Source organism: Pipistrellus hanaki, assembly GCF_964339955.1.
Source record: "Pipistrellus hanaki genome assembly, chromosome: 12".
In the NCBI taxonomy this organism is placed as follows: domain Eukaryota; kingdom Metazoa; phylum Chordata; class Mammalia; order Chiroptera; family Vespertilionidae; genus Pipistrellus; species Pipistrellus hanaki.
In genome coordinates, this window is record NC_140514.1 from 5201033 (window position 1) to 5222311 (window position 21279).

Consider the following 21279-nt stretch of genomic DNA (forward strand, 5'->3'; position numbering starts at 1 on the left):
GGCAACCTCAACCTCATGGCTGTTGCACCTTCAGTTTCTGTCATTGCTACTTTCACCTGTCAGGGACCCAGGGGATTGATGGTAAATATCCACTCCCCACTCCCTTCTAGTCCAGTGTTTCTTAACTTGCAAGTTGAAAAAAAAAATCCATTGGTGATGTCAATGTACGTACTGGGTCATGACCAGCACTTTGTTATGAAAACATAGGATGAATCATAGGTTAGAAAAGAAAGGCGCATCACAAATAATCAATATATCTTTTGCATGGAAGGGTTTTCATATGTGTGTGTGTGTGTTCATGTATATGTATTCCATGCTATAAAATATATTTCTTAAAATGCATCTTGAATCTTGAAAAAAAGAATACAGTGGGAGAACCACTCTACCTAACATTAAGGTTTATTATATAGATACAATAATTAATACACATGGCATTGGCAGATCAATGGAACAAAATAGAAAACTCAGAAATAGACCTCCATAAGTATGCCCAATGGTATTTGACAAAAATGCAAAAGCAGTTCAAGTGGTGAAAAGTGCAGTTGGTCTTTTTCATTCAAATGGTCTTAAAAAGTAGGCCAAAGTGGATCATCATCACATCGGCATTCTAAGTAGCAGCAAGAAAACAAGAGAAGCCCCAGGTGCCAGCTGTCTGTAAGAAAAATGCCTGGAACTGCCATTGGGTCTTTAGCTATGTCTCACTGAGTGAAACTTAGTCACACAACCATACTAACTGAAAGAAAACCTGAGAAATTTTATCTTTATTCTGAGGGGTCACATGCCAAGTTACAATTCTTATTATTATTGGAAAACACAGATATTTACATTATGATTCATAACAGTAGCAAAATTACAGTTATGAAGTAGCAAGGAAAATAATTTTATGAGGAACTGTATGAAAGGGTCGCGGCATTAGAAAGGTGGAGAACCACTATAATTAGACCCATAATTACAAACCTCGATGCCTCCATAATGCATGTGGAGTAAAGTCCAAACTCCTTCATAAGAATATTTATCTTCTTGAACATTTGCCCAAGCCTAGATCTCCAGCCAGCCCCAACCCACTACTTTCTGCAAATAGAAAGACTTCACCACCTCCGAGTTACTGCTCCAGGTCTTCCTTCCCTGGATGGCTATTCCACACTCACTCCACTCCTATAAGGAACCAGTGATGCCTCACTTTACAGCCTAGAAAAATTGTCATTTTCTCTCAATGATGCCCTTCCAGACTTCACAAACCCAGCAGAAGTAACTGTTCCCCTCCCTAGGCTTCCATTCGGTCATAAGTATATATCATAGATTATGGCCCTCACCTCAAGTCTTGCCATGACTTATTTATCTGTCATTTGTTGCTATTTTCATTTTTTATTAAGTTCTTTATTGATTAAGGTATCACATATTTGTCCTCAACCCCCCCATTCCAACCCCTCCCCCCACTCATGCCCCCACCCTCCTATTGTCCTTGACCACTGGTCAGGCTCATATGTGTGCTCACAAGTCCTTTGGTTGGTCTCTTCCTTTTGTTTTGCTTTTGCTGGGGACTAGATATTCCTCCAATACAGGGCCTATCTTTCTGAATCCTAATTCCAAAAAATCTCTCTCTCAACACCCTTAAAATTATTTGTTGAGTTATTGAGAAGTTTCTCAGGGGCAAAGACTAGAAAGAGAGAAAAAGTATCTATTTACAACAGGTGTGCTTTGAATGGACAAAGCTGTTATTTCACAGGTTTAGTAGTAAAGAAATAATCTCTGCTCAGGATGGCTTAAAAGAGCGAAGGTAAAAAGGATGATTCTTTGACATGTTGGGGGGTCCGATTTCACTGTAGTGAGCAAACTGGAGTCAAAGTAGAGCTCGGGAAAGTCCCTTGGGACATCATGTTTCTGTAGTGGGAGCACCTGTCGGCTGCAGGAAGGAAGAAGTCTTCAGATTTCAGCACGCAGAGTAGCAATGATAGCCTCAAAAATACCATTTTGGTAGTATTATATTTGGGAGAAAATCCTCTTCTCTCTAGGGAAGAAAAAATAAGTTTTATTCATGGAAGTCATGCCTTTTTTACATAAACAGTATTTTATATTTTATTAGTATTTGTAAATTTGTGCTTGACAGCTGTTACATCCATAAACTTATTTTATTTTATTTATTTATTTTTTAAATATATTTTATTGACTTTTTTACAGAGAGGTAGATAGAGGGATAGAGAGTTAGAAACATCGATGAGAGAGAATCATTGATCAGCTGCCTCTTGCACACTCCCTACTGGCGATGTGCCCGCAACCAAGGTACATGCCCTTGACCGGAATCGAACCCGGGACCTTTCAGTCCGAAGGCCAACGCTCTATCCACTGAGCCAAACCGGTTTCGCCTTCTTTTATTTTTAAAGAGGAGTTTAATGGGAAACCTTATTACTATTGAATATCACCTCCCAATTTCCCCTTCCTTTGAACCCCAGAAAATTACCATTCTACTCTCTTCCTCCATGAGTTTGATTTTTTAGGGTGCTCATGCAAGTGGAATCATGCAGGATTTGTCCTTCTGGCCTGGCTTATTTCACTTAGCGAAATGTCTTTCAGGTTCACCCATGTAGTTACAGATGGCAAGGTTTTCCTTTTTTAAGGCTGAATAATGTCAATTGTATGTATGTATCACATTTTCTTTATCCATTCATCTACTAATGGACATTTAGGTGTTTCTACACCTTCGCTATTGTGAATAATGCATGCCTCCTTTTTTGAATCAGATACCGTGTGACACATTCATCAGTGACATTCTTCAAGTGCAAATTGGCCTTCATAACCCTCAGTTTCTTAAAGCTGTAAAATTTAGATCCCTGGTTGTGGCAGAGACTGTTTTATTTATTAGATCTGCATTTGCTCCTTATATTTCCCAGTCTTCCCATTGGATCAGGGCCATGAGACATATTTAACACAGTAAGCTGTAAACAGAAGTGTCATTCGTCACTTCCCATCATGGTAGGTAAGATCCAAATGTCTCCTGTCCTGGTCTTCCCATGAGGGACATGTGTGCAGCATAGTTGCAAGATGGAGTGAGATTTTACATGAGTGAGAAACAAAACATCAATGTTTCAAGCAACTGAGATAGGGAGTTTGTTATCCCAGGTAGGATTGCTAGCCATTACGAATACACTGAGAGTGCCAAGTTCTGAGGAGGATCAAACGGGTCATTTACATACAAGCTTGAGCACAGTGTCTGAGAGAAATACCCAGCAACCATACAGTGACATAAGGTTGATCATTAAGAACATGGTTATGTTGAAAGATAAATGTCCAGAGGACAGGAAAATTATATTCAAGAATTGAACGTGAGAGCTGGACTTAGAAGTTGTTTAACTTGGTGTTTTCCAAACCTGTATAATTATAAACCTCAGGTTATTAACAGAAAATACTCATTTCAAGGCCTTGGCCCAATTATAATGAATCAGAATCTCTCAGGAAGGTTTTGATCCCAATTGTTTTGATGGTTTTTATATGGGAGGAAAATGAGTCTCAGGAGGTGAAGGACTCTCTAAGACCACTGAACTGATTACTGAGCATGCTGGGACTAGAACCCAGCTTCCACGGGGTCTAATGCTTTACTTCTGGGCTCACATAACAATGTTCTAACAGAGTGAGGCCAACACTGACCCTTTGTCCCCCTTTCTCTGATAAATCATGTCAAGACCTGCAAATGATTTTACCCCTTAACAATGAAAAGAAGATGTAATTTTAAAATTACCTTGGATGTACAGTAAAAGCAGCATTCCCATAATCAATCATCCCAAATCATGGGGTTATTTGGAGCTATTTGAAGGAAAGTAAATTGAAAACATGTTGTTAAACAATGCACCAAAGAGTTATCAAATCATAAACATCTAGATTACTTTAACATGTTGATTATTCCACATTTAGGGTCTCCTTACAAAGTAATTCTGGTCATGAAGAGACTTGGAAAATTCAATGGATCCCTTCCTAAGTTGTTAACTGTATTGGGTTCAATCATTTGGCCATGTGAGAACATATGTTATAGTTAAAAAACCATATATAAATAAATATATATACATATACGTGTGTATATAATACATAAATGCTTCTCTTCGGAGCTATTATTCACACTTTTCACTAAGCAGAAGACATGGAGGGCTGTTATTAGGACATGTCTCTAAGGATACAGAAATAGCGTTGGGAATGCAGTGGTATAACACTGAACACATTAAAATCTATCTGGAGCTTTGGAAATCAAATATATAGACATTCCATAATGACCGTTGGGTTTTAGCATAATGCCTGGACCTGGAAATTCATAACTAAATTATGGCAGCACATTTATGACATAAAATGCCTTAAACCATTTGTTTATTATTACATGTGGATTTTAAGTTTTATGTTTAAGAAAATTGAAAGCCTACCCTTTTTCCCCCCTTGGAGAGGTGATATACCCATTACCTTTGAGAGCCTTTGTTTTTCTCACTGGAAGAAAGTGAAACCAGGGCTGAAATTTACATCGGGGCATCTATTTGGTTATCAAACCTATGATCGCACGCCCTTGTAAAACTAAACCAAATTGAATTAATCTGTGTTGAAAAATAAATGATGTAATTCCTGGAGGATCCTGTTTTACTCCAAGGATGGTGGCCGGGCTCTTCTGAGCAGCTCGTAGGAAAGCAAAGTCTGAAACAGTTCTTGAGACTGAAAAGAGGAAATTGCCTTGAGTAGGGCAGGTGTCTGGAAGGAGCCACTACCCATGAGTGATCCATGATCTGAGGGGTCATCATTATAAGACTTAATTATACGTGCGTTCTTCCTGAGCCCGGAGTCAAAGCCTGAGCTCCAATATTAATCTCCATGTTATTTCTTCTTTGAGCTCTCAGACGAGCCCAGGGCAGATGAGGAGTCATTCATCTGCCTGAGCAGCACAGTGCATCCTCTGACTTCTCCTGGAATGGATTCCTTATGTGGCCACGATGTGAGTGGAATTGCATCTGGTTATTGTTTTGAGAGAATTTTGCTGAAATTCAAACTGAGCCTGTTGCTGGGAGCTGATTCATCAGGGCCAGCCCGCGTGAGAACCAGAGTGGAACTGGGACGTGTAACAGCTAAGAGGTCGCACCGCGGGCATCCGTCCAGGGACACGTTAAAGCGGGGTGGCCCAGGGGCCGAGAGAAGCACATGCCATGCACTCCTGGGCTGAGCAGCCTCTGTTAGGACTCAGGAACAGCTCAGAGAGGAGGAGTGACAGCGGCATGGTGGGAGGAAGATGGGATTTGAAATCAGACGTGGCTGAATCTTGAGCCTGGCTCTACCGTATAGGAGATGCAATGTTGGAGTCCAGTAACTCTCTGAGCCTGTCTTCCTACTGGGGAAAGAGTAAAGTAGCGTCTGCCTATGGAGTTGTGAGAATTAACGGAAGACTTGTACATAGTGCCTAGAACCTGATAGGTCTCAAAAAAAAGATACACACACACACACACACACACACACACACACACACACACACACACACATATATATATATATATATATATATATATATATATATATATATATATATATGGAAAAGGCAATTTTTCAATAATCTCATCAGCAACTCACACATAGTGAACATTCATTATGGGTAAAACACTTTACCGTCTAATGATGCCTAGCACACACTAGCAGTAGCAGATACTCAATAAATCAGTGAGGGAATGACATGGAGCTGAATGGCTTGGTGTTGACTGTCTTTGGCCATGAGAGGAGAGAGCGGCATGCCTGGTGGGAAATGCCAGTTGCCAGTGCTGTGGGTCCCCACAGGGCACACAGAGGCTGGGGCGTCTCGGGCCCCCTCCCCTATGCACAGCTGCACCTTGGCCGCTGGGGTGGTAGTTCGTACTGAGTGTTTTGTGGTCTTGCTGCTTCGGAGTCCAGAGGGTAAGAACTGAAACACAAACTAAAAATGTCAAGTTCTATTCTGCTCCCAGAGCTCCCCAGGGCCGGGCAGAGGTTTTGCAGTTTCACCACAAGCATTTCCAGGGGCCGCACACTTTGGCAGGACTGAGTCTCCCGATAGCCCGACCTCTGCACACCCAGAATGCAGCTGAACTGCACGGGTTGAAAATGGGGGAGGTTGTGGGGGGTCCTGGAAAAGACTAATTCGGCGTTGGTTTATCATCGTGCTCCACTCAAACCCCCGTGTAGCCAGGGCTCACTGGGTTTCTGGTTTCAAAATGAAATTTTCACACGGCCCAAATCCCAACCCACCCTAATATAAAGAAACAGGCACTTGGCATGTGATCCAGACAGATCAGCAGTTGCTCACATACAGCTGTGCACATCTGGCGCACAGGTATGTGATTCTGCGTGAAGATAAATTGTGTGGGGACCAAATGCACAGTTGGGAAACTAGAAATGAACCGCTTCTTGGAAGCAATCATCCTGCACAGCAGGGCCTCTGCAGGAGCCTCATCTTTTCTCCGGGCCTTTCTCAGAAAGCAAGTCTTTCTCCTGAAGGCCTGCGGGTGACGCCAGGGGCATGCCCGCACCTGCAGGTGGCTCTGGGCTGCTCCCTTCCCATCAGAACTTGGGCACCATCTTCGACAGTCACGATCAGGCAGGCTTCCCAGGGGAGTTGCTCAGAGCCCAGGCTCGCGGAAGAGGCTAGGTCTTTCTGTGGTACAGACTCAATGTCCATAAGCTATGTTTCATCAGGGGCCTGTTCTTCAGGTACAGTCCTTTTGTGACAGTTGCTGAAGGGTTAGGGCCCTTCGCCAAACTCCATGGACTAAAAGCCCACCTCCCTTGAGAGCCTCAAGTGTTGATGGTGCCCACCCCTAGGAGAGCATATTTCCCAGGGTTCAGGTTCTTGGAACTCAAGAGAGGGCCTCAGGCTCATATGCTCTTCAGATCAGAGGCCTCCAGTTGAGGCGCTGCACTGGCCTGGACAGAGAGAGCGAGGCAGTCTCTTGGATTCCAGGAAGCACTGTTCAGTGGGCTCAGTCACCAATGCTTGATGTAGAATGTTTCTTTATGGGCTCAATTTCACAATATCAGCAATGAAAAGTTACTAGGTGTTGGCACAACTAAACTATAATAATTTTGAAGGAGATTCTACCCGTCTGTTTACTATGTGATGATAATGCCAAGCAATGGCCTAGCAAGCTGATCTTTATTCTTGGTTCTCCACTCCCTCCTTCATATCTATTTATCTCTCAAAAAGTAAATCCAATAAGTGAAAGGGAAATTGCAGTGACTCTAGAGGGAAATACAATCTACATCTTGTCTCACTTGAGTTAGAGTAGATTAGCCATAATATCCATTTCTGTAATGTTGTATATGCTATTTCGGTCTGAATTTTTCATCCCTTTTCCAGCTTGATGAACCCTGGATCATTCTTTATAGCTCAACTCAGGCCTCACCTGTTTTATGAATCCTTCTCATACAGGAAATGACTCGGTTCTCTAGCCTAGCGCTGCATGTACACCAGCCTATGAATACCACACCAGCTATGTGATTTTCTATTTGCATGTCTGCTTGCCCACCATACTCTGGGTCTCTGCACAGCAAGGACTGTCTAGATCTTTCCATTTCCAACATTGATCCCTATTTCAATAAGTAACTATTTGGCAAACTAGTGCCAATACTATTCCTTTGTCCCTTGACATAACTGTGATAGGACCCAGGCATTCCCAGTTTTTGAACTCCACAATAGCTCAGTATGAGAATTCAAAAGGTCCTCCAAAAGGGTGACCTGGACGTGACCCAGAAACCAAACAGAAAACAGCTACATTCTGAGGTAGCCTGCAATTGCCAGAATTACCTTGGGGTCCTGACAAAAAAACAACATAAGAAGGAGCATGGTTGTGGGAATAGGACAGATTTTTGTTGTTCTTACCGAAGAGACTCCCAGAAAAGTCAAGTCATTTTAGGTTTCACTGCTGGGACCCTGGTAAGTGCAAAGATATAAATCACTGTGGGAGCTGTGGAGGGTTCCCAGAAGGACACCCAACCCAAGAACCATTGACAGCCACACCTCCCAATAGAGCCAACCTTGGCCTTGCATGGGTAGTTTATAAAACTCTTTTAAACATCAGACTGAGCAAAAGCCTTGAGAGGGAAGGGCCTATCTTTTTCAGAACCCAACATAAATTTTATAGTCATGTGGAATCAAAAAGTTGAGAAGAACCAACAGCCTATTTGAGTTTGCTGATATAAATAGATAGATGATAGATAGGTATCATTTACCATATGTTTTTCTATTTAGTTTTTAGGAATAAAACCCAAAGTACTCACCCAAATTAATGACTAATAAAAGTGTCAGCCCCTCTCTTCCTGGCAGAAGAGCTTTAGCTTGGAGTCCAAATGATAATAAGATCCCATGACTATGATAGCTCAGAAAATAGGATTTCTAAGAGGAGTTTCCTATGATTTCTTATCATGTCACTGAAAACCCCAGCACTGCCCAAGATTGCTCCTAACCCTATCTTTCACCTTAGACTTCCTCTTCTCTCCTGCTGAGCCTCTGTATCAGGATTCCCTGAAGCAGTGCTGCCTCCCTCTGTATGGTCCACTTGAGAGCCAGGTACCAGCCCATCACAAGGGTTGCCCTGTTCCTTACTATGTATGGCGAGAGACACAGCCACTTGGAGTGAGGGAAGGAGAAGATCAAACCACAGCTCCATTACGGTTTCTATAGAAAAATACTAATTGAAAAGGAAAACCTCTGGGGAGGTAACAGATTTAAGCAGAATTGTCTAATCATCCAGAAACTTTCTATACTTGCTGACATAGCCAGCCACCCAATCAAAACCAGCCATGCTCCAAGTGAGAGAGAAAGAAGCGAGTTGTCCATGTGCATCCGAACAATGACTTCTTGTAGACTTGACCCTGGCCTCATCAGAGCTCTGCACAATAAGCTGCTATGGGAATCTCAGGAAGGCAACAGGAAGAAAGTGAAAGTTGGGAGGGAGCAGGGAAGAGACATAGCACTAGACTTGGAATTAAGAAGCTGGTGGTCTCATCCACTATTTCACACGTCTACTTAAAAAGGCACTTAGCTTCTCTGAGTCTTATGATTCTTTCATTACAGAATAAGAAAAATCAACCATATAATGCAGGGGGGTTTTTTTCCTCACCTTCTAGCGCGTTTACAGAAATTATTTCATTTTAGGACCTAACATGTTAGTTTCCAGTGCTATTATTCTGGCTTATTTTTTCAGGGATTTTGTTCAGAAAGATACTGTTGTGCTGGGGTCCCTTTCAATCCAATTACCAGTTTGCTCTCTAGAATTCTCCTGAGTCTGGGTCAGCTTAGCCTGAAAAGCTAGGTCTGTTTTCATGTTTGGGTTATGGATCCATTTGGAGTAGGTATTTATTAAATACTTGCTAACTAAAATAATCACCCATTTTTTAAAACCAACATTGAGAGGTATTCTTTCCAAATTCCAGCCTATGCTGAAAAATCCGCAGTATGCTGTGGTTAAAAGCAGCTGGTCCACTCTGAACTACCTTCTGAGTTAGTTCCAGGAAGACCTCCTCTGTTAATAAGGAGACACCAGTTACCAACCAGTCTGGCTGAGCTGGGAGTTCTTAAGGGCATCTGTCCAAGTGTCATTTCCATATTTTCATGACATTTATGACATTCTTCAATTATATCTTTTTGTCCAAACCACATCAGTCCAGACCTCTAAAACCAGTCTTTTTCTTCAGTAATTGGGTAAACCTGTAAGCTTTCCCCCGTTATTTCTAGGAATATAGCAGTCCCAGGAGAGTATCACACACAGGGCATATTTGAAATTAAGGTTTTATGAAATCCTGCCTTAGATAGAAGTGGGGTCTGTTCCTTAGCCTTTGATCAGCAGCTAAAAGAACAAGACACCTTAACAACACAGCCCAGGATGGGAAGTGTTATTGGTTTTCAGCACCAGTTTCCAACTCCAGTCATGTATCTATGGTCCTTGTAACATTTCACACTTGAACCTCAATTTCCAACAAGCAAATGGGAAATTCTCTCCACAAAATTTAAAGTAGGTTGATACAGAGAGCTCCCTTCATTTTCCATCGTCTTCCCTCACCTTGATAGTATAATCTCTCCCTTCTCGTTAGCAATCAAAATAGCCATGATTAAGTCCCACACGTCATTGTCAACACTTTTTCCTGGAAAAACAATAATCTGTAAACCAATTTATAATAAGGGATGAACTACTGAAAAAAATCTTAAATTGAGATATGGGGGTAGGTGGCATCGTAACAGGGAAAAGGGGCCTTAATCCAAAGTGACAGTGAAGTTACAGATAATAGCCATTGGCAGAGGGAAGGCCATAGAGTCAGGGGTCTTCAAACTACGGCCCGCGGGCCACATGCGGCCCGCAGAGGAGTCTGATCCGGCCCGCCAGGTTTTTTGGGCAGTGAGCGCAGCCGAGGTGTTACAGTAGGAATTAGTAGTTCATATAGTCCGGCCCTCCAGCTCTCTGAGGGACCGTGATCTGGCCCCCACTTTAAAAAGTTTGAGGACCCCTGCTAGAGCATTGGACCTCCACGGACTCTGGGAGGTTGTGAAACATGCGAAACTCTGCCAAGCTTGGGCCAGGAGTGGGGCAGGGTATGTGAGCTACTCAGCTCTATTAATAAACCTGCAGCAAGATGTAAATGTGTTGCTCCAGGGAGCCTACTTCCTTGGAAGAGAGAGCAATCAAAGTTTATTGTTGACCCCGCCATCCCTGCTGGCACTGGGCTCCGAAGAGCGCATCCTTTTGGCAGGCAAACTCACAGCCTTCATGGGAGAAGTGTGTGCCCCCCAGAGGAGCACCAGGGCCATGTGTTCATCCCCCATCCACTGCCCCCCCTACCCCCCATTCCCCCACCCCGAGATGCTCAGGCAGAAGGAGGCCTTCTGTGCTCTGCTTGCTGAACAGGGGGCCTGTTTGTAGATGTCTAAACAAACAACACTGAGTGGAAATGTCTTGGGGGGGGGGGGGAGTGGGGTAGGGGTGTTCTTTAAGAATCTGGCTACTGTGAGGGCACAATCCATCATCTCCTAAAACACAGTTAAAGTACAGTGTGTGGTCCTATTCCCTTGGGTCTTTCTTGGCTTAGAATCTAATTAAGATCTTGAGGGGGAAAAACTGTGATGCAAAACAACTGGTGTGTCCCAAAATGTACATTGCAAATGTTCACGACAGCACAATCCACAGTTAGTTTTGATTTAGGAGAAGTCCCAATGTGAATAAACTAAGCACAGGGCATAATAAATGGCATTTTCAGTGTAATTAAACCAGGTTGACTGCACTGGCCATGTGTTTCCTTCTGGGGCCTTGGATGAGACAGTATGTCTGTCACTCAATTGACAGCATGTGATTCAATCAGCCCCAGGCCACTTTCCTGTCAAAGTGGGTAGCAAGTGTCCCACTGCTAGTGAAGATGCTTTAACCCTCACTCATCTGCCAAAGGATGAGGCCAATATCTCATCCTAAAAGTCAGGGACCCACGTGCTTCCTCTAAGTGGCAGCAGCCTCTGTGAACCTGAAGATGCCTGCAGAATCAGGAACTCTCATTGTGGGACGTGTGCCTTCACTTGGAAACTGTCAATAGATTACTTTGATTTGGGGAATAGAGAAAAAATTTGAAACAATTGTTTTATTAAAAACATATAAGTTTTAACTTCCTGATCCTGAGGATTGCCAAACCAGAGAAATGCAGCTTTCAATGATTCATACTTCTGCGAGGAGGGAGGGCTCCTATGGCTTCAAAATAATTCTAAGCTTAGAGCCTAATTGAAGTTGTTTTACTTTTTGTGCTTTGTATAAAATGAATTAATTTTTAAATTAATTAGCTAGATGTTTATCTCAACAGTGTCTACATTTATTTTAAGATGCTCATGCATATGCAAAATTCATAATTAATTCAGCCTACAGGGAATATTTGATTTGTGTGAGAATACACAGATTATTTGTGTTAATTCCACAGTTCCCAGCAACCATTGGAAATCACAAAAACCTGAAATTACTGCTGGTGTTTACCAGGCATAACAAAGTTTCTCATGATGTATTTTGAACACTGGAGACAGAAAGGTGGCCGTTGACATAATAGGTGGATATTAGGTGAAACCACATCTGAAGGTGCTGATAATTGGAGGAAGTGGGATAGGGTCTCTAATGAGTAACTACATGCTCTTCCTGTGTTTCCCTTCTCTTTCATCCTTGATCTGCCACATGATTCAGTGCATGATCTGGGAGATGCCATTTTTTGCTCTCTGCACCTCACGTCCTTCAGATGGGACATGGTAGGTGGGATATGAGGTAGAACAGCAGTTCTGGATCTTTATTTATAAATGTCATTGACATTTCTATGAATTAAAAGAGCCCTTCTGGGGAATGGCCACTGAGATACTGCCCTACTAGGACACTGGACATAGCCTTGGAGCTGCGATGCTTTCTCCTTTGCAGAGATATCATAGGGACCAGTTCCAGGGAGGCATCTGGAAAGCATGTAGCCTGACCTGCAGCTGTGCTCAGTTTCAGCTTGTTCCAACTGGTGACCCTCCAGGGCTCTTTTTCTTCCCCGACCCAGACATGCTCTTTCTCCCTGTCTGCCCTGGCCCTTCCTGGCCTTGTAGAAATAACCGTGCCAAAGGCAAGATGATTCCACCCAGGAGAAGGGCCTTACAGCACTGTCTCATATTAAAATGCTTCTTCAGCCTATTCTAAGCAGTTCATTCTCTCCTCCTTGACCTGATCCCCTTCCTAAAGGCCTCTTCATACTGTAGAGACAGGATTCTGTTTACAGGCATCTTCGACACAGAATTGTCAGGCACTCAGGAGTGGCAGCAAGTCAGACAGAACACATAGATTACGGATGCTGGTTTCTTCAAGCTTCCTAACTGATCAACATCGTGTAAGGAAAAAATGCAGGGGTTGGTCATAATGTCCTTTATCATTCAAGTCTCACTCTTTCGGAATTATAGCAATCCCCTCGTATTGGCACCTGAGCACCATTTCTTTGGAGTCACTATTTTTTGTTGTTGTTGTCATTCTCCCATTATTTCCTATATATGTGCCATACAATATAGCAGCCACTAGTTGCATTATCTATATCTACTTAAATCAACTGTAATTAAAGAGAAAGCTCCTCAGCTGTACTAGCCACAATCAAGTCCACAATCACCACATACACATGGTTTGTGGCTATTGGGTTGGACGGCACAGATAGAGAGCATTCCAACTATCACAGAAATTTCTAACAGATACCAATGAGCTATACATACATTCAGTAAAGGCACACTCTGTGTCAGCACCTGACTAAGTTTTAAAAATGTAAGAGTGGATAAGATAGGTTTCTGCACCTGGGTGTTAGAAGGGCAGGCACAGAATTATACCATCACAATTCTCTGAGCCCCTGAAGTGGAGACCGGAGAAGATATTCCAATCAGTGGCCACGGCATATAAAAATGTACAAAGTCCTAAAAACATTGCACTTTCAGAGAAGGGGGCATTTCATATTGGTCAAATGTAGAATGTGTCTAGTGAGTAAAAGAGTCGTAATAATGACTGATAAACTAACGTGAAAAGACAGGCAAGGTCTAGATTTGATGGTATTTTGCATGCCATGCTGTTTTTGTAGTTTGTTTTATAGAGATTAATTCTTCTACAACCTGAACTTTAACTGGTTTGATCACCTCAAATTTGGTTTCTTAAAAATTAAGTGCCATTTTGCCTCATCGCTTTCAGAACCTTATTATAGAACCTTTTTACAAAACTCAGACATCCAAGCTCCTGTCCTCTCTGTAGCTCAGTTTGTCATTCTTCCAGGTACTTCTCCTTGGGTTAACATCTCCTGGCATCATGTTGTATGGTTTTTGGAAGATACAATGTGCGGTGTATGTTTGTGTTTAAGTATTTAGAAGCTCGGAGATGTTCCTTAAATCAACAGTGATGATGATCACAAGGAAAATGAAAACATGTCAATGCCTAAATAGAAATGCTGAGCTGGTCACAATAAGGACCCTATAAGAAGTCCAGCAGCTCTTCATCTCAGAGACTTGTTTGAGATTTGTCTCTATGTCCTTCCCATGATGCCTGTCCTAAAAGCAGCATCATGACCATTCAAAGATGTACATCATGAAATCACGGCTGCATTCTAGAAGACACTTACTGAACATCTGATGAGAGTTGAGTCACTACTGTGTTCAATGTTGACAAACCTAATGGGTCAGTGTGAGAATAAGACTCTTGTTATCATGATCCTGACTTCTGGAATATTCATTTCAGATTCCAAATCCCTTCCACTGCTATCATCTCCTGTGGTCTCGGAATATCCCTGATAGGTAGATAAGATCAGGCCTGGTATCCCAATTTTACAGATGGCAAAACTAAGGTCCAGGGATATGAAGTCATTTCCTGATATCACATTAAACTAGAGAACTAGAGCCAGGCCTCTTATTTTTCAAATCTAAGCTTTGAAATGTGCTCTCAGAAGACAAGTTATGTAATTACAGCAAATTCCCCTAAAATCAAATTTTCCTTGCACATTGGGATAAAACATCCAAGCTGAGGGGGAAAAAAAAAAGTAAAGTAAAAGAAAACATGGGACCCTTGACAATTGCATGTGGTTAAAAACAGATACAAAATTCACAGCAGCTCAAAGCCTAAATGTTCCTCTCATAGTCAACAGAAACTGGAAACTGATAACTTCTGGAAGTCACTGAGGTCAAAAGGTTGAGGTGGCCACCACCATCAATGGCCTCCCAATTCTATAAGAATTAAGGACGAGTTGGATGAGTTCAGAAGAATAGAAATAAAAGTGCATCTAAATCTTAACTTAAATTTCAGTGGATACAAAAACACTGTGACCAAACGTCCGAGTGGCCACACTGAGCGGTGCTGAGGAGCAAATGTGAAATAAGAACTCTTGTTTTGAGCCTTCATCCAATTGCAACTGCGTAGCTGCAAATAAATCCCAGCACATGTTGTTTTAATTAATGGAAAATAATAAGATAACAGTCATGATCATGGGGCTTAACCAACCATACGGTTAAGCCTACATTTGTTTTCAATTACGGTTAAAATGTATTCCGTTGAATACAGCTTAAGTGGTAATTGCATTCTTTACAAGTTGCTAATAATCTCTGGAATGGCAATTCTAATAAAAATTTTACTCTAATGGGTACATGTCCTGCTTCCTCACATGTCAAGGCCAGTAAAGTCATTAGCGGCACTAGCCGTCCAATAGTCTATCTGGAGAGTTGGCCTTCTGTCCAAAGCCCACACATGAACCACTCAGTGTGTACTTAACGTGGGAAGCGGCGTGGTCATTTGATTGTGGTTTTATGCTCTTTCTCAGGAATGCTTCTCAGGGGCAATTGTGCTCTTGGAAGGGGGCTATTTGTCACTGCCTATCAGATGAGGCCTTCGACAGACTCTACAATAGGAGGCTCAGCCATCCCAGCTACAGGGACTTAACTCCACTTCGAGATAGTCACTGACCTCCCCCCAAATTTCCAAGCCATCAATCTCCGTTTAATGGGTGGGTGGCTGTGGGACTGTACTGACCACAACATTCCAATCCAGGAAAATATGTCTGGGTGCACACATGGTTTGATAAACTGCTTTTAATGTTCTGAGTCAGAGAAAAATCTTAGGCCTACCATTATATGCTCCCTTTCTTTTCTCATCTCCCAATACTACTACTGTGTTTCTCTACCTCAGTTTCTCTTTCACTGCCATGCTCCTCCTCCTCTTCCTGCCACCCCTATGGGAAAATGTCAGGGCAAATAACAGGCCCAGTCTTAGAGTCAGAGAGCCTATGTGGGGTGGCTCTGAACTGTATCATTTGCTCAACTGCCATCTCAACTATTTGTCACTCTAGTGATTCAGCTCCACATCTCTGGGTTTGGAGAGCTGTTAAAATTCAAGTAATGAGAGCATTATTATCCCCATCATCTACTTGAAATTGAGAGAAAGACCATAGGAGCTTTGCCCAGAAAGAAGGAAGGAGATTTAGAGGAGGGAGGGACAGCATCTCGCAATTTTAACAGAGTCCAACCCTAGAAGGAAATTTGAGCCTATTGCTATTAGTGCTTTTCTAAAGGAGAAGGTACAAAGTTGTGCAATAAACACATATTAAACACACAAATGGGAGTGGAAGTAGTCAAGAGAAACAGATGGCAGAGACATGACTGTATTCATAACCAACAAGTAGCCATGGCAATGCTTGGGTCATTATTAAGTTTGCATATAATTTCAAAAGGCAAAACTATTCGTAATAGTTTCTCTCTTTCAATGAATCCTTCCTCTTTCCTTGGTCATACCTGAGATACTCTGACAGAAGAGGCACAGGTACTATTTGGTCTATCATGGAGTATCTATGGGAGCTTGAACAATTATTTTCCCCTTTTTCGGTCTTCATTTTCTCATTTTTTAAACTGATAATTTTAAAGGTACTTCTGACTAGTGTGACTCCATGAAATTAAAGTGAGGGTTAGGAGAGATGTTAAGACTTTTATCCACCTCCTACTTCTAGAGTTCCATGGAAGTTCTGTCTATCCATCCTTCTGCCTTCTAATAGCACTTGATTAGGTTTTTGTAAGTTCAAAGGGAGTGAAGTAGCACCATAGAAAATCATCAGAATGGCTGAAAACTGGCAGCCACAACACTAGGCAAGTGCTAGAAAGATAGTAAGGGATCTGTATACTTAATCCTCCACTTACTCCCCAACCTGTCATTACCATAGACCATGGTGTGCCCCTATATTGTACCACCCACTAGAATTTCATTGAGTTCTAACTTGGACCAGGCACTATTCATTACACAGATTCTAATTTGGATTAAACTGTCTCATCCCAAATAATATTTTTAGTCTTATCTCCCACTGATCCCCGATATGCACTCAGAGCTTCAGCCAGACATGGTAGCTTACAGTATTAGTTTTCCATGACTGGGTAACAAATTAACACAAACTGAGTGGCTTAAAAAAACATCCCTTTATTATCTCACTGTTTCTGTTGGTATGGAGTCCAGACATGCCTTAGCTACATTCTAGGCTTTCTCTGTGCTAATCTCCTTTCTGAGTTTAGGGTCCTTCTCCAAGCTCACTGGCTTGTTGGTAGAAAGCAGTCCTTTGGACTATAACACAGAGGTTCTGCTTCCTTGCTTGCTGTCAGCTGGGGAATACTCTAAGCTCCCAGAGGCCCCAGAGTTCCTTGCCAAGTGGAACTCTCACAAATAACAAATCATTTCTTTAAAACCAGCAGGAGGATCTTTCTCCAGTCTGCTAAGATGGAGTCTCATATAAGTGAACACAATCACAGCCGTAATTATCACCTTACCTTTGCCATCTGACATAATCCAATCATGGGAGTAGTACAAACCACCTCTCACATAGTCTAATGGCTAGAAGCAAGTCACAGGTGCCACCTTCATTAGGGGAAGGGAGTTATACAAGGGTGTGATTCCCTGAGAATTACCTTAGAATTTTGCCTATCATAGTTATCATTTCAAGAGCATTTTCCTCACTCCTTTTAGACATGAGCTTTTCTCTGCCTATGCCTTTCTTTGCCTATTCCTAAAACCATCACCTTCATAAATGACTTTGAGTTTGCCTATGCTACCTCCTGGGCTTCCATCGCATGTATAATCCTCCACAGTCACTTACTCATTCTGGAATGCATTTCAGCTTGCAAGATCTTCTCCACAGTATGGCAAATCCTCTTCAGAGCAGGAAACTAAATTATAGTCACTCTCATATCCCCTTCCCACTCCCCAGCCTCCACAATAGTATCCTGAATAGTGTTTTCTACATAGGTGGTAGCTGGCAAACAAATACTACTGAAATTCAATAAATTGAACCAAAGCATAGAATTACAGAATCTACAAGGTTGGAGCCGAGCTTTGAAGTCATCTAGACCAAACTATCTCCCTTATTGCTTTTGGCAGGAGGCTACTGGCATCTCTTCATGTTTCTATGTCCCATCTGCTATCAAACATTTTTATGACATTTATTTCCTCATTATAACCCTTATTGTACTTTATTTATATATCTGTGAGGCGCAGAACAGTTGGAAATTATCCCTTCCTTTGCAATATTTTCTTCCCCAAAGCCCCAGCCAGCCCAGACTCCCTATGCCCAGGACAGGTCTCCAGGGCTGCCGTGAAAGCATTACTCCCCACTTCCCTGTGTCTCCGCTCTCTCCTCCGTACCTCCATCATCAATTTCAAACTTCCTGTCTTGACATTCAAGGCCTCCTTACACTTTGAGTCTGTCTTTATCACCTCCGTTATTTTCCCTTTGTCTCCCTCCCTTGTTCCCACTACAAATTCTGGGAATTCCTCCAAGTTTCTCAATATTCCTGGAATCATCATCCCCCATCCTCCCCTCCCCCCTTTTCCCCATCATCTTTCAAGCTTTCTCTTATTGCTCTTATCTTCTCTAATCCTAAAAAAAAAAAAATACCCTGAAGTTCTCTTTTGACACAATCAACCAGATGTATATTTAATGTTCCATTAGCTAATACTGCCTGTGGCTATTTCACCACTGAAATATACGTAGGACAACTGTGATAATGCTTTGACCTTTGTCAGAATGAAAATCATAGCCAGTTTCCAATGTTGGATGTGGGAAGGAAGCCTACAATAGACCAGAATTAAGTTATTAAGTTATCTTGATTTGCCCAAGTGACTAACTCAAAAAGGATAAGAATGATTTGGGGCTAAATATATCATCCTAATGGGCCTTTCATCATTTCAGGTAAAGGGTACATTAGGATATAATATATACATACATACATACATATATTCCTGACCTGAGATTATTTTTTCCATTGCTTCTTAGAGAGTGGAAGGAAGGGAGAGAGGTTACTAATTAGGTCAACCCTCTGACATTCAGATTCCTTATTTCCAAATGGAGATGCTCCTAGTGATATCTAAAAACATCAATTAAATTAACATAAGAAAATGCAACAAATTGTAAAATGTATGTAAAAGGAACTTACCATCTTACAGCAGCATTTCTGACCAAAGCTTTTGTCACATCATCAATGGTGATTAACTGTGGGAGAGCCACTTCCTTCTTACGGGGCCTTGATTTCTTCATCTTTGGAACTGAGGAGCCAATTCCTGCCTTGTCTTTCCAACAAGCTATTCTGAAGATACCATAAAAGAAGCGAAATGAACGTTTTAACTAGGAAATGTATGAAAATATAAGGTATTGTTTTAATCATAGTAAGCAACATTGCCATCCCAGAAGGAAGTCACGTGAGCTGTCTACATTCCCTCTGTCTTCTCCACCTGGAATACTCTATCCCTTTCTACTTCCCCACCTCACCTGCTCATGTGTATACATATTTCAGGTCCCAGGTAGTCCTCTTATCCTCTCCCTGAACCACAAGCCCAATCAGTGATCTCCTAGGCTCTCCATCACTGTACATCCAGCCCATGAACATGGGACTGTCAAGGCTCCCACCTGGGGACATTGAGCCAGAGCTTTATTTTAGGCTGATTTTAGGAGCAGTCACAACTTGACTTTGTCCAATGGTAGGGAAGTTTGAGGAATTTCTGAACACAATCATTATTGTTTCTCACAATCGGAATGATTTTCAAATCCCTGGTTTCATAGATGGCTTCTACTATTTTTATGAACCAGGAATATTGCAAGATTGGTACATTATTATATTTTTATTTCCATAAAAGTTTCCTTAACGGCAATCTTTGATATGCAAGTGATATGCCATTCCAAGATGGATCCAAAGAAATAAAAACACTTGTGTAAAAATCTACAATATGGTAAATTTAAGACTTGATTTTTGACATCTTTAAACTTCTTGTTACTGAAGATACTTCCTGGATTGAATACTTCCAGCTTTATTCATAAAAAGAGGTATGTGAACCAATTTTATTGATTTTGAAGGGCAAATCCCTTTTGAGAGTTTCAAAGCTTCAGAGCACTGTAATGTGGAAGTCTCTTCCAGTTAACTTCCTTTTATCTGTAGTCTCATTCTTCTGTTAATGTGTGTTTAATATTCATAGATTCAAATGATCAGAGTAAAAATGTAATTTATCTTTTTAGTTTCCTAGTTTATCCTTCACTTTGTAGTGAGGCATTAAAAAAAAGACATAACATTGGATGATTGCTAGAGTTTGCCTAAACGAGTAGATCATTTTTTCTCTCCAATATAATTACCATTAAAGGTAATAGCTATTTTATAAGTAGTTTGAATCATATTCTCAGAATTTATCCATCAACTCATGTACAGTTTGACTGATTCCATTCCAGTCTAATCTCTTTTTACCTTTTCAAATTGTTCTCTTTACTTTTTAGATGGAATTAAAAGAGAATAGGTTTTCATGTAATTGATCCCTCAGCATTCATACCCTCTTCCCACACATATAACTACCCTCCATGTCACTGAGTGAGTTTAGGGCATAATTTGCTAATTTGGATATTTGAGCTACTGGTAACAGAGTAGGAAAATTCTGTGCTGTCCAGGTTCTCTTCAAATAAAGCAATATTGCAATTCTAAATAATAATTATTTAACAGATCAATTGGAAGCTTCTCCTACCCTCAGGATTTGGGAGTTCTTGTGGGTTGAAAAGACTTTTGCTCCATGAGACCAAAGATTCCACTTCTGTAGGTACTCGATTCAGAGCCAGGAAAACAAAAGCAACAAATCAGCACAACAAAGCTCATAGCTGGGAATATTAGCTTTCCCATGTTGTGTAACAAATTACCACACACTTACCAGCTTAAAAACACACTCATTTATTATGTCACTGTTTCAGTAGGTTAGGGATCTGGGTGCAATGTATGGGGTTCTCTGCTTAGGGTCCCACAGGACGGAGTCAATTTGGGGCCAGGTGGGGCTCTCATATGCAGGCTCTGGGGAAGAATCTGCTTCCAAAATCTTTCAGGTTATTGGCCAGATTTAGTTCCTTGTGGTTGTTGGACAAAGGTCCCATTTCCTCACTGGCTGTGGCCCAGGGTTGCTTGCTGCTCCCGTGGCCACACACATGCTTCCTCTGGCTTCCCGTGTGCCTCCATCCATCTTCATACAGCAATGGCCCATCCAGTCCTCACACCTCCAATCTCTCTGACTTCTTCTGATTTTAAGGATGTAGGTGCTGCTATCAAACCCATCTGGGTAATTTCCCTATTTTAAGGGCAATATAGCATAATACAAAATCGCAAGCATGAAGATTCTATGTTTAAAGAGTTCGATCAGGGTAACTATGGGAAAGAGGTCATTTTAGAAACTCTGCCCACTACACTGGGGTATGTATTATTCCAGGTTTTGAGGAAGCTTCAGACACCAAGAGATTTCA

General features: G+C 41.7%; 1 long non-coding RNA gene across 1 annotated transcript; it reads right to left on the reverse strand.

The window, feature by feature from the left end:
• Positions 1-384: 384 nt before the first annotated feature.
• On the reverse strand, positions 385-20651 carry LOC311630774. The gene is made up of 4 exons (XR_014796452.1): positions 20520-20651; positions 18953-19102; positions 3734-3798; positions 385-2008 (listed from the first exon to the last, which is right to left on the reverse strand). It is a non-coding gene; the product is annotated as an uncharacterized lncRNA (long non-coding RNA).
• Between the last annotated feature and the right edge of the window lie 628 nt (positions 20652-21279).